Genomic DNA, 14967 nt, shown 5'->3' on the forward strand with positions numbered 1-14967 from the left:
GTGTATTTAAACAACCATCACCAAATAGACAAAACCTGTAACAGATAACATTAAGACCACATTAATCTTAAGTGAGTATAACCGTCCCTGGTGGTCTAGTGGTTAGGATTCGGCGCTCTCACCGCCGCGGCCCGGGTTCGATTCCCGGTCAGGGAATTAATTTTGTAACCCTCTCCTTTAAAATTATCGTAGGCTGTAGGTGGTCCAACTTGACCGAAGGACAACTGGGTTAAATATTAATCCTCCACAGCTGGACGGCAAGTGACCGACTCTCCGGAAACGCTCACCTTTGTAACTTTGAATAATCACAGGGACAGTGACTGCAGGTTTGACTGTAGGTAAGTAGGAGCATTATTTCATAGGCATTAGAGTAAAAGTGATATCAGCGCTTTTGTTGTTTTATGGGTAAGCAGTGCAGTTTTTAAAGTCAGCCTAATGCAAGCACTGATTCCTTGACCCACAAAGCAAGATTATCGTTCATGTTTGTTGCTTGAAATTCTACGTATTTATGATTTTATTCACAGTTTCGTTTGAATATTTTTTGGTCTGGACAAAATTATACTGTGTTTTCGTGTAAAATAATTTTGTGTGGCATAACTACATGGCCTATATTTCTTCATTTTCACTTTGGCAGCAAAAGTGTGAAATGTATCGAATATACCCCTAGGTGGCGATGTTTCACTACTAATGCCACAATAAACATCTGCAAACTCTTGAAGCTGGCATAGACCACTACATTAGGAATATAAAACAGCCATCAGATTAAGGTTACTGCACATTAGAGCAGCATCTTCGGTAATGTAACTTACTTGAGATTAAATTATTTGTCTTTACGTGATAAAAAATAGAACAAACAACATTCAAAAGCAGTCTGTTGGGGGGAAAAGACGCCTTTTTCACTCCAGTATTTCACACAGAAGAGGTGGGCGACATAGGGACAATGAGGTATTTTTAACCTTTTTCAAAAAATATAATTTCCTCAGTTTTTACAGACAACTTCACACCTGATTCTCAATATATGTTTTTGGGTTGTCAATGTACTGTCTTCTATCATTCCTTCGAATAAAGTTTAGGCCAATTTGAACTGAACCCGTTTGAGATAGAGAGCAATGAGACAGAGATAATGTGTGTTCGTGGAACTTGGGTCCCGTTGAGCCCCCGAAGGTGGGGAAATGCAGAGATCCTGGCAGGAGGCCCCCGGATTGGACAACTCTGGAGTTAACCAGTTCCTGGCTGGCTATGTATCTTGGCAGTTATTTTGACAGGCGCTATCATTGTGAGAGAGGAGATAAGTTGTCTTAGGGATCGCCATGGCGCCGGTGTGTCCCTCCTCCGGCCTGTTCAGACTCTCGTCAACCCCTCTTCAGCCCCCTCCCCTCCCTGCCCAGCTTGAAGCAAAAGATTGTGGGTGGGGGGGGGGGCTGTTTGGTTGGGAGCAGGGTTTGTATTGGCAGGGACCCTGTGGCTCTGGGTATCATCGCCCCCTTTCGAGACCATCAAAACCTCCCTGTGACTCAGACGTAGGAAAGCTCGAAATGTCACCTTCTCTTTTTTTCTGAATGCTCTCTTTGAACTACTTCTCTCTTTTCCCTCCAATCGAATGTGTTATTCGTTTCCATTCCTCATTTCTTAAATGTCTTATTGCAAGCTGTCCCTGAATTCTTCAGATTTCTTTGTTGGAAGCGTAAAGATGGCTCTGAAAAGACGGAGAGAAAGGAAATCACGTTCACGCAGACAGAGTAGCACATTTTCACAGAAATTAAACCACTAGAACACAAGGGTTGAGCCTTAGTAAACTTTTGACTCTTTGCTGAGTAATGTTTTCAAGATGTGCCTCTCAGACAGAACTATAATAATGGTAAAAATAATAAAAGTCCATCAAACATGTAGGCCTACTGTGCCTCGTCCCCCCGTCATATAAGATCCGTACTAAACGCAGGCGGTCTCATTTCAGCCTCTGATATTAAAAATTTTACAGTACTGTCCCGTCAGAGCCACAAACAGCCTGGTAGCATTACAGTGTCTGTTTTTTGTGTTACTGTTACTTCTACGAAGGAGTTCAAAGTTACACACACGCAGACACACACACACGGACTCAGGAATTTATGTGACTGAAGATGAGCAGAGGAGCAGAAGAGGAGAACAAAAGAAAAGAGGGAGTATGTTTTTCAGGGCTTTGTGTATCTTTATGTCTGTGTATGTGCCAGTTAAGAGTAGCACATTCATATATATTTAATAATGAGCCACACAGATCTTCTGTTACTTTTAAATGTCACATTTTTAATTGTTTCTAAGGTTGCAATGAAAGATTTAAAGAAAAATAGCTACAATTTAATTTTGGTTCATGTCTTGTTTTGCTAAGTAAGCGAAAGTTAGTCAGTGCTTTATCGGCTTTATCTTTTTTAAAGTCAAATCACTGTTGTTGTCACAAAGGTCTGACCCAGTGCAGGCCTTGGAGAGATTTAAAATCATTTTGCTTAGACGTCATATACTTCCAGCTTAGACTACAACCACTGATAACTTCAAGTACACTGTGGCAGCAAGAAGCAGCAAAACCTAAACACAGAGAAAGGATATGTCACACAAATGATAATTAATAGGAAATATGGGAGCTGTGATTCATTATAATGAACCAAACCTGTAAAAAAAAAATACAGCAATATTTCAGAAGAAATCTTCCATCATACAGTTTTATCTGTATGTTTATGAAAAAAACATAAGAACGCAGACAGATTGTTGTGAAACAAACCAATTAGAACAAGACATCTTTGAAGCAGAGAGTACCAATAACTATAAATGCTGAGGGTCCCACTTAAAAACATCTAACAGCTCTGACAGATTTATAAGTTTTTCTTTCAAAAAGTCACAAACAAAAATTGATGAATATTACATACAGTACATTTAATTTATGCCATAGCTATTGCTGTTTGGAACTTTAAAAAAAATGTTTTTGACATTGTTTTAATTTCAAGTGTCCATTGTCTACATGTTCTTATAATTACTTTGCTTTTTTTCTGATGTTTGTTGCCTCATTAAGCTTTTTCATGTTCCAGTGATTGTAAGTCATTTTTAATTGTTTGTTTATTGGACCCCAGGAAGAGATTGTGTAACTTCATGTGGACCTCAAGATAAATGTTTGAGTCATTGCTAACTGACTTTTTGTTACAAGACCTCAAAACATATACACATACATAACAAACATACCTATATATGACTTGTCTTGATTGATAATAATTACACTACTAAATTAAGATGGATTGCACCAGACAAATTATTAATTATTTAGAGATCAGTCTTAACCATATATTTTCACTCAGTGAGTTCCAGGTGTAATCTGTAGCTAACTTAACAAACTGATAAAGCTAATGTTAGCCAGCTACTGTAACACCCATGTAGGTTAAAATGTTAAAATTAATTCAATTGAAATTACATTTCGCTAAACAATATAAGCTACATCAAATTATACAACATCCTTATAATTATATTAGACTGAATGACCAAATAACAGAGTTGCTAGCAGATGTTTCCTAGCAGCCAATTAACACATTACTATGTTTAAAATAAATTGTAAATATGGTAACGTGCTTTTTTGTTGAGATGAGAGGATTTTCATACCCGTAAATACAGTAAATATGAAGCTACTGCAGCAGCTGGTTAGCCTAGCTTATTATAAAGACGGAATAAAACAGTTAGCCAAACTGAAGTGTAAAAAAACAAAACAAAAAAACAAACAAACCAAAAAGTGTTGTCTTTAGACTTGTTTTATTGTAAGGATTACACAAAGAGATAAAACATGTTCATGAGTAAGATTTAGAGGCACTTGTAGGTGGACTTTGTTAACCCTGGACAGAGTGATGCTAATTGTTTGTTTCTAGTGATAAGCTAAACAGCTCATGACTATACCTTTATATTTATTGTACGGATGGGAAAGGTGTATCAATCTTCTCACCTAACTCTAATGCCTACTTTCTCTTATCTAAAGAAAGTAGATAAATATATACCACAAATAGTTTAGAATTACAAATCGACGGTGCAACCTAATCCTGGTCAGAGTGGTCTGTGGTTGGCTGTAGCAGCAGGAATGAAAAAAACTTGTAATTAAAGCACATTGCAAGCAGTAACAGTTTGGATGTGATGGCGACTCAGCTCTCCCTTGGTGGTCTTGTTCAGACTGACTGAGAGACCACCGTGAGGTTACTGATCCCCTACACACACATGCACACACACTGGCCATTTGCACCAGCCAGCTCACAAAGACAGAGAGAGGAATGGAAGTGATGGAGACATGGCTTGAAGCAGCTCAATACTGTATCCCATCCAGTGCCACTACACCCACTGTCAATCTGCCAAGTCAGCTGAGGCAGTGCAGCCATGACCTTTGACCCAGGAACTGAACAGCAGGAGAAAGGTTATCATTGCCAGGGTTTTCTCTCTTAAGGCAAAATGTCCAGACGGTGCAGGAGCCACACCTCGAGGAAGGAGCAGACATTGTAGGAAACCTGAGGGAGAGATGGACATGAGCAGAACACCACCCCCTCAAACACACACATACACCCTCTCATCAGTGGTTTTTGATCACATGACCATGGTAGGGGAGCAAACAGTGCATGGTTGTTTACCCTGCTTATCAGTGGTGTTGTAACAAGTAGGGGAACACACAGGCTTAACTCAACGCGCACGTATTCACACATAAATGCTCAGAAACCTCACCTTGTGCAAATGTGAAACAAGACTAGGTCAAAAACTAGTATATGGCCAGACAGTGATGGTCAACGTGAAAAACTGAGCACATAGTTGAACACTGTTGTGGACCCGCTGTGAACGACTGACATCATCAGATCCTCTTTGCATTCTGCCATGTGCCAGTCGGTTTCAGCCCTTCATCTGTTTGTTTCTCTCCTACTTTCCATGTTCACATATACAGTATTTCAATACAGCTGAAGTCCCGATACTGACTGAAACATGGCCCATTAAGACTCAATGTTAACTTCCAAGCTGTTTCTAAGGTGCTGCTAGAAACCTGATTTTATAATCGTGACACTGCCTGAGAAAATCATCACACACATAAGTGAAAGACGAGGACTGTGCTGTGATTTTGGCCATTTGATGTCTCTTGATTTGTTTGGACTCCTTGTTGTTGTAACGACAGTTGTTAGAGTCGTTGGAGTCACCTGAGGCCAGAGTACTAACGAATCAATTGACATCAATTGCCCTTATAACAACCCAAAGAGATTATACCTGGATCTCTTCACCAGTCAGTCAAGACTGAAGAAGACTCTTGGATGAGAGGTTAAATGTCTTTAAGTATCTGCAACCAAGTCTAGTGCCTTCATTTAAATTTTTTATGGATAATGGTACATGTAATGAAAGTGGTTTGTTTGTCGTAATGGAGGCGAGGCTCAGTGAATTGGAAGCGCTACTCCTGAGCAGCCAGGAAACCAGGACTGCTCGTAACGAGAGGTGTAGCCCTAGGTGTAGTTTTTATGTCTTGTTTGAAAAAAGACTGTAAATCTAGAGACAAATGCGCTGAGTTGGCAACACTGCAGCTTGTAATAACCCCCCTTAATGGAACCTGTTTGTTTGCCCTAATTCATTTTGAAAGAGCAACGGCCAATGGGGAAACTCCAACTCAGTCACGTGGTATTTGTCTGACTAATGGTGGAAATATGATCACTCAATTATGATCACTCGGTCGGTCACTCACAGACATTCACACTCAGTTTGCAGGTCTGGTCCAGCTGTCCAGATGTCCAGCCAAAAACTCTAAGACTCAAATGCTATCGAGATGTGTGTTCATTTCCCAAACTGTTTTCTGACTTTTGATAACATTACTTGAAATACAGAGGTTCATGCCACAAGTCGTCTATATCGTGACATGAGTACAGATCATGCGCTACTAGCTGACATCAAGAAATAAATCTCCCTCAGCAATCCTAAATTCTCCTCTGATCTCATCTGCCATAAAAAGGGGCTTGTCCTGTACAGTAACAATCACGTCTCAGAAGAAAAGGCCCAGTCTTTACTCAGCTCATAGGTAAAACTATGAGCCCCAGCAAACGCAGGCCAATAAATAACAGCTATAAATTCCTATTTGAATTATGACTGTGCCTGTCCATTTATGATTGTGCGATAAGTCAACTTTTCATGTACTGTAGAGGTAGTATTCCTTTGAGAGGCTGAAGATAGAAGGGTCATGTTAAAGGTAACATGAGTGTGTGCTTACTGTGTCTGAGTGTCTACATGTGTACGCCTTTTGATGTGTGTGCTCTTGTGTGTGCTCTTGTGTGTGTGTGTGCGCTCAGATATACACTCCCACTCTCAGACTCCAGCGCCACATCAGTCCATCATCACAGATATGGCTTGTGGTTAGATAGCAGGTCTGGCGGCGCACAAGACATTTTGTCCACTCTGTCATGTTTACTTATAATGATAAGCTTTGATGGATTCCCCACAAACTATAGACGCCACGGCGCGCGCGCACTCACCATCTAATTCACACATGCATGCTTGTGCACACACTGACACAAATGCACAGTGTGAGGAAGGCAGAAAAAGTAGATAAACTTGTGTAGAAAAAGCCATATCTGGTAAGTTACAGGTAAGGCGTCCCTACAAATTAAAGATATCAGGAAGAAAAGCAAATTCAAAAATGCATTCTAGTGTTTATCTTTAACAGACAACACATGCATGTATGAATAGACAGAGCAATTCTCCATGAGGCTAAACTTAGCAATGTAGAAAATGTGTTGAACAGCTGATGAGGTTTTTTAAATCATTTAGCACTGAGGATACAGTAAAGATTTGTGGGCATCTGAGAATGCCAAAAAGCTGTCAGGTGAGGGGAGTAGAAATGTTTAGAAATGGATTCCTTGTGTGATTTTAAAACTCTAACATGACAGGTCCATGAGAAACATTTCAAAGGCAAAAATGTTTCATTTCTTTGTACCATCAACTGGATATGGTTTGGTCAAACTACTGTTAAAACTCGGAAATAAACAGTAAAAAAAGAAAACACTGCATGTGATGAATCTCCCCTTTGGTTTAGTGTCTGTGTCAGGCTTGATGTTGCACTCTGATCTGTCGGTCGGCCTGTACAGTGTTTCCATTGGGTCGGTTTACTTTAGCCTGGCATTGGGCCAGGCCACAGACTGGCCCACTACAACTGCTCTGGACCAATTAAAAAGACTAATGAGGCCTGTGCTTATCCTGTCACCCCTGAGGGCAGGACGGGGGCACTGACAGGCAGCATGGCAGACTACCAAGAGAGCAAAGGAGATGTCACACTGTTGGTTGGGTGGTTAAATGTTAAATGCAAATTTTTAAAAAATCATAACATTACATAACACAATAGAAATTGGCATTGAAGTTAGATTTGTTATATATTTTGTTATGCGTTCCAACTGATTTGTGAATGTCGCATTTTCTTCTTTTTCCCATGCATCATAACATTTTACAGTAAGAGTGCACCCTGAGTGCAGCCTTCATTTCTACCCCCCCCCCCCCAACACACATCAACTCACCTCCACTCCCACTTGTTTTACAGTTATTTACACCCAAGCACACCATGGCCACTGGTGAAATTTAGGGAGTGTGCGTCTGACAAAGAGAGTGAGAGAAAACGACAGCAAGAGGTTAAGGATAAGCAACTCAGAAACAACGGTCTCTTTCTTTCACTGCTTCTTATTTTACATCTCACCCTTCTTCTCACTCTGTCAAGGCCACTCTTTTCTTCCTCCTACTTGCTCGGCCGAGAAGAGGTCAGAGTAAGAGAGAGAGAGAGAGAGAGACAGAGAGCAATAGACACACACACACACAAATCCAGGACTGTCCGACCGCAACCGTTACAAATCTCCTCCGCCTTATCCAGGACAACACACTGATAAGTGTGTCTCCACTCCCCATCCGACAGATCCATCTCTGAAAACATCTGACACACACGTACAAAGATGTGGAAATACGTGTGTGTGTGTGTGTGTGTGTGTGTAGCTGGCGGATTGATGGTTCAGTTTACTCCCATTTACTATAAATGAGTCAAACCAGAATTAAAGAAACGAACGGAGTTGAGTTGGGAGGCTACGCTGATGTTGTGGGATGATAATTAACAAGGTTTAGATGACTTGGGTTGTGCATGTGTTTGCACTTTTTGGGAGTGCTGCACCTGCAGCTAATGATGTGAAACTTGCCAGCTTCATCTGCTGCAGCCCTCCGCTCTGCACTGACTCCCCACAGATCAACCTTGCACCTGTTGACCTGTACCAACACACACACGCAAACAAACACACACACACACACACACACACACACCTTTTACAAATTTTCTGGCATGACAATAGCCACTCCACCGCTTGGGGCTAAGTGCCTCCTTAACCTAGTCTCTGGCAATTAATTCCCTGACTATTTCTCTAGTGAATTAATGTTTCATGGACTAATACCAACCCTGACATCATAATCTGTCAACTGCGCTGCAGCTGCAATGTCTTTTATGGAGATACATGGGCTGACGAGTGTCACAAAAAATAACCTCAGCTCTATCTTCAACCTAAAAGGCAGCTTTATTCTCCACGATATCTGATATACAGTTTTATCAAGCTGAGTGGGTGTCTGAGGAATTGATTTCTTGAGAGTCAAAAACTTGACGTGTAAAGTGATTCCATGAACTTGTGCACTTTTTGTTAAGTGAATGTCCATCACCACTGAAATATTGTGACAAAAGTGATGGGAGATAACAACTGACAACCACTTTGCTGCCTTGGGATATATGTGAGGCAAACAGACGAGCTATTCTCACAGAAGTGGATGAGAAGATGCTCCTATTGTGAAGTTAGGCACTTGGGAATTTTGATAAGAAACTGCTCATTAACTGCACAATTTATATCTGCTGTGGACGAGATCCTTCTGTTTATCTTATGTCTGTGGAAGCAGAGGATGCTCTAAGATGAGAACACGACCACACAGTTTCGGATGCATTTGTTCCCGTTTTTGTAGATGTGCAAGGTACACATGGATTTTTAGAAACGCTGAGGCCACGGTGTGTGTTTTTAATCTGTTCAATTCATTTATAATTTCTCCAAGAAAATTTTCTCAACACAAATCAATAATAATAGTGATCTCCACAATGGTAGAACAAAGGTTTAGAGGATATATGCTGAAGTGCTAATTGATTTAATATTTTGTTTTTGTTCAAATTTAACCATTTAGAGTGTAAAAATATTGCTCTCAGCGTAGGAATTAACCACCATTACCCAAGTTTCAAGAACGCCCCAAAGTCACAAACAGTGTGTTTGTGTATGTGTGTATGTGTGTGTGTGTGTGTGTGTTGTCATGAATTAACTGTACAGTCTTTCCTTGTGTCTGTGTGTGTTTTTGTGGTGGACGTGCGGGGCCACTGGGTCGAGGTGGGCTGGGTCCATGGTTCCCACAGCCTGTGTGGAGGCAGCCTCTGCCGCACTATCAGCCTCCGTCTCCGGCCCCCCCCCCCCAAGCACCAGCGGGCCCCCTGACGTCAGCCCTGGCCTGATAACGGGGTCCACAGCAAGCAGTAAAGGAGAGGGGGGAGCTTGGGATGGAGGGATGAGGTGGAAGGAGAGCGCTTGGCCAGCAGGGAGGGAGGGAATGGGGTTACACTAACAGAGCCAGCGCTGGATAAGACCCTCAGACTGATAAGACAGACCAGAGTGTGGAGCCTCTTTTGTTTTCCACTGCTCCTCCTGTCTGGTGGCATCTCCCTTCTCCTCCTCTCTGACATTCCCTCTCTCTGTCTCTCCCCGTCCACTTTCAACTTCTTTTTTCACGCTTAACCAATTTGTTAAACTCCGTAGCCCCTCCTCTCTTTGTCCAAACAGAAATATTCCTGCTGTTATCGGGCATGTGCGCGATGACTGTCCCTGAATTGAGCCACCTTTTCTCCTCTGGCTTCCTCATTGTGTTTTTGTTTTCTCTTACAGTGCTTCTAGAGAGGGAGGAGTCAGCCTCTGACTGACAGGAGCAGAGAGTTTTTGACACTGACAAAAAAAAGTCCACACACTTGTCTCCAATCCCTCCTTCTCTCGTTCTCTCTCCATCCCGCTCTGCATCTTCTTGCAACATTTTAGCTGCACTGATGCCTCTTTAACCGGCTCTGTGTGAACTCTGCATGAACTCTTCATACACACCAGAATCCATTGTTTTGATGATGTCACCTCACCTTTGCCTAACCTGAATCTTACCCCCAACTTGCCCCTCCACGTTCAAACAAACAGCTTTCCATCTGCCTGCCACATCACACTGCAACCAAGCCCCATGTATCAGCATATTAAACACTGGCTTTGCATGTGCGTGTGTGTGTGTGCGTGTGTGTGTGTGTTTGCTCTTCAGGCCTTCTCTCGCCTACGGACTTTGGCCACAGCTTATCACAGGGAGAGGTCCTGGGTTCCCTGAGTCTTCAATGCTAAAAATACACACACACACACACTAATATGCACACACACTCTCAGAGCCACAGGACATCCCATAATGAGATATCAGATCAATATGATTGGTCAGTGGTGGATTCTGCATACGAACCTTTTTGCACAACGCTCACCGGACCAGAACAAGTTACTCACAGAACTTCATTAGGATTTTCCTCAATTTTATAGATGACGTTTGAACAAGCAACACCCAGGGGTGGAATTTCAAATATTAGCATACAAGCGTCAAAGAAATATTCAAACGTTTGTGTGAGTGAATTGGTTAGGTAGCTTTACAATCGTGGGAGACCATCAGGGACAAAAGAGATTTTGATAATTGAATTCTTATCATCTGTAATTGAGTGTTGTGTGATGTGTTTGCCCTGCTCTTCAAACGGTGTGAACCAAGAGTCCAAATCCAGCACTCGAGCCCGACACATATGAGAACCTGCAACTGAGGAGTTAATAATTTATTCAAAAACACACTCCTGGTTAATGGTGTGTGTGTGTGTGTGTGTGTGTGTATGTGTGAGATAGTTAGAAAGAAAGAGACAGAAATGATCTGTGTTGCTGAAGCCTAGGTGTCTTGTTGAGAGGACTCGTGTCTCCCCAGTGTGACTCCCTGACCTTACCTGATCAAACACACCTAATCCACTTAATCCACAAACATAACACACAGATACCTTAGAGTAACACACAAATCCATGCACTTCAAACTTACACACACACACACACACACACACACACACAAGCATGATCCTTCAAGGAAATTGTACCTATTAATACAAAAATAAATGCTGAAGATACAGATGTAGACCAAGATAGATATAGATCAATAATTTAACCTCAACAAAAACATCATCATTGGAGTTTAAACCTCTCAAAGTAAACACAGACTTAACAAACCAGTACTTGCACTTTCATAGGACACGATAGGCTGTACAAATACATTGTTTTAGTGGCACATTTATGACATGAATTGAAATGAGCAGGAAATGACCACAGAGACACAGTAAATCAGGTTTAGTGATGAATGCAGTTTCAAAATAAGATTGAGAGCAGCAGAAACAAAGTGAGACCTAGATTTCATGTTGCAAAGTGAAAGTTAAGATTTAATGCCCACTGTGGGCAATTTTGTTCACAGACAGCAGTCAAATGAATAATGCTCTAGCCTACAAATGCAAAAAAAGCAGCCATGAAACAAACCATAATCCCAGAATGAATTGAATGAACACTACAAACAGGGACAAAAATTTGAGAGTCATCAGATGTAATCAGAGGCCTTTATGAGCTCATTTCACACACAGTGAGGTAACATTGATTAGCACTGTGACCATTATCACCTGCCTGAGTGGATCCTTGATGATCGGCCTGATCTGATAAAACAAGACAAACAGGTGAGGTCAGCAAGAACAGATGCAGAAGAGATGAAAGGCCATTTGCAACAAGAATGATGACTTTCAGCTTACTCTGCAAAACTGCATGCAAATGAGGAACACCAAGGAGTGTGTGTGTGTGTGTGTGTGTGTGTGTGTGTGTTTCCCTGGTCTCGGTTGGCCCATATTGACAGGGTATTCTGCCTTCTGGGTTTTCCTGCTTCTCCATTTGAAGTCTTCTTCCTGGAGCCAGGAGTCTACTAGCCTTAGTGTGTGTGTGTGTGTGTGTGTGTGTGTGTGTTTGAGGAAGAAGGGCCAAAGTAAGTCACCGACCCCCAAATGATTGAGTCTCTGCCCCAGCCAGGACGGGGACAGTTTTCCTGGTGCCTGGTTTGGACACTCACACAGAGAGAGAGAGAGAGAGAGAGAGAGAGAGAGAGAGAGACACACACACACACACACACACACAAACACACAGACACCTTCCTCAGTAACAGTCTGCTGCTGTCCGCCACATTCCAGCATCTCTATCTAGTCCCTCACGCAACACCTCCTCATTCATACACACACTGACAGCAAACACACAGTGCACACACACACACATTTACAAAGAATAGTGGTTATAAACACACACACACGCAGTTGAAAGTTTTGATGAGCTCTGGCCTCTGTCACTGTCAGTGATACAGCCTGGTATGTGCAAACACACAAATCAAAACACACACTGTACTGTCGAATAACAGAAAAGAGGACGAACTCTGTTTGATTTTTTAGTATTTTTGTAAACTCTTCACCCTATATTTGCTCAGATTAGACTGCAGGGTGTCGGAGTTTAGAGCAGCGGCCCGAAAGAAGAATGACACCAAACTTTGTTGCTGCTGAATGAGGACTGAGTGATCATCTTGCCCACAAAACTTCTCATACAAATAACTGAAAACACCCTCCATGTTTCTTTTGCGATATCAGTTCATTCATCAGATATTTCAGGCTGCTGTCTCCTAACAAAACAGGACACACACTGAACTTCTATACATTAACTGGAGCCATAAAAGCATGAATCATCTCTGACTTCGCTGCAACTTTGTGCCCTCGCAGGCCAACAAAACCACGCCTTGATATTATTAGCCAGCAATTGGTGGATGTGTTATCAGCCTGCAGTTACACATTGATGACAGTTCCCCATTTCCAATGAGGCAATATTGCTCTATTTGCCTGGACTTCTACAGGAGAGGGGGGGGAGGCAGAGAATCAATACTACTGTATAACAAATGAAATAAAAAGTTTGTGTACAGATAGATAGATAGATAGATAGATAGATAGATAGATAGATACAGTGAGCCAATTTACATTTTATTTTTTTATGAGTTTTTTTTTAGATATAATTTACGTATTTGTATGGGATCATGTGAACTATTAAACATACTTTTTGCCATTGGATGTGTTGTCTTAAAGGAAATTTTGAATCTTCGTCTTGAGGATCAAAGAGCCGGGTGTCCTGCCCAAGTCATACCGGTTGAAAGGGTTAGAGTTGTTTTTTTATTTCATCTAGTGTTTCAGAGATATTTTTTTTTTTAAGATTGTCTCCTCTTTTGAAGAAATTTAGTGGGGCTTTTATCGATTGATCAGCCCAACAAAAGGACACATAAATGAAAGTTTTTCATTTGATTTTATCGCTCTTCTCTCTCAGCTGCAGCTTTCAATAGGCTCCTTTCACGTTAGGGATTTTAACTCATTATTTAAGGAAAATCAAGCTGTAATTAATAACATTAATGAGGGCTGCATTCCATTTAGCCAGGGCCAGATCCTGGGACCCTGCTAATGTGCATGCTGACTCATTGGCAGTTCTTACTGGGACACTTAAATGGAGAAGAGTTAGGCAATTATTATCAGTCACAGCTGTGATGACGAGTCAGAACATCTACCAGAGACCAGCTCTGTCAAACTACAACATTTCCAAATGGTGAATAAGACCTCTTGTTATGTCTCATTCGTATTACTGTATATTCACTGCAACCTGGATACAGGTTTTGATTTGCACCACAGTGATCTGCCTCTGAGTTAAACTGATCAGTTTGAAAGCCGAAACAAATAGATGCTGTAGTCATAGATAATCACAGTCTAACAGCCTTCTATCAGATAATACACAAGATAGTGAATTTCCTATTATGCATTATAAAATTAAACTTGCTCCTTTTACTATGTGCATTAATCACAAAAGTGCACCCAACCGCCACACACACACACACACACACACACACACACACACACGCAAGCGCACACCGGGGGCTCTATTGGCAGCCTGTGCAGAGCCACATAATTCAATGAGAGGCTGTCAGTGGGAAGTGGCTGCACAATGAAGTGGCCCCGTGTGTTTACGTCCACTGGTGTTGATGACAGGTATAAATCTGTCCTCATGAGGACAACAGCCGCCGGACACTTCCGACTGAATTGGCGCGTCCAGCATCCAGCACTATTCTTCATTTGTGTCATGAAAAAAAAAAAAAAAAAAAAAAAAAAAAAAAATTCACCCTACCCAAAGGTTTCATAGAAGACGTGAAAATACTGGTTCAACACAACGTAAAAGTCAAGATGGTATTAACTTTGATCATATCTCTATTACTTACCATAATAATCTAACTTCCCTTCACATTCTGTTTTAAACTAGGAAAACACCACCCTGCTGCCAAATATGTTTTAGTGGTTTGAGTCAGCCACAATAAGACAGGAGAAAAAAATTATGCTGTAGGACACGTTTGAGATATGATATGATTACGATACCATATTATAACTTTAAACATGAGTGGGGGGGGGGGGGGGGGGGGGGGGGGGGCAGGATCACTGCAGCGTCTCAACACCAGCACCGTAGTGATTTTCTGGAAAAGATTACACACGAATGAACTAATCACCATTCATTGGTTGTTTCAGTGAGCGACAGAAAAAGACAAACAAACCGGAGAGTCATCGCTGTGCCCGACAGGCCTGCATCAGCCCGGGCCGATAAATGAAGAGAAAGAGGCTTCAGCTTCACATCAATCTAAACATCTACACATGGACGTTTCTTAAATGATCAGTGTTCAAAGTGATTTCATTTACAGATATTTTAAAACATTTTAATCGTTTAGAGATAGGAATTAAAAGGCAGATATAGAGGGAAGAATAGACCA

At 41.5% G+C, this 14967-nt stretch overlaps 1 non-coding gene across 1 annotated transcript; it reads left to right on the forward strand.

The window, feature by feature from the left end:
- The first annotated feature begins 84 nt into the window (after window positions 1-84).
- Window positions 85-156, forward strand: trnae-cuc (transfer RNA glutamic acid (anticodon CUC)). Its single transcript has one exon. It is a non-coding gene; the product is annotated as a tRNA-Glu (tRNA).
- Window positions 157-14967: the final 14811 nt, after the last annotated feature.

Source organism: Trachinotus anak, unplaced genomic scaffold (assembly GCF_046630095.1).
Source record: "Trachinotus anak isolate AG129_WGS33_773 ecotype Australia unplaced genomic scaffold, CSIRO_AGI_Tana_v1 ptg000005l, whole genome shotgun sequence".
NCBI lineage: Eukaryota > Metazoa > Chordata > Actinopteri > Carangiformes > Carangidae > Trachinotus > Trachinotus anak.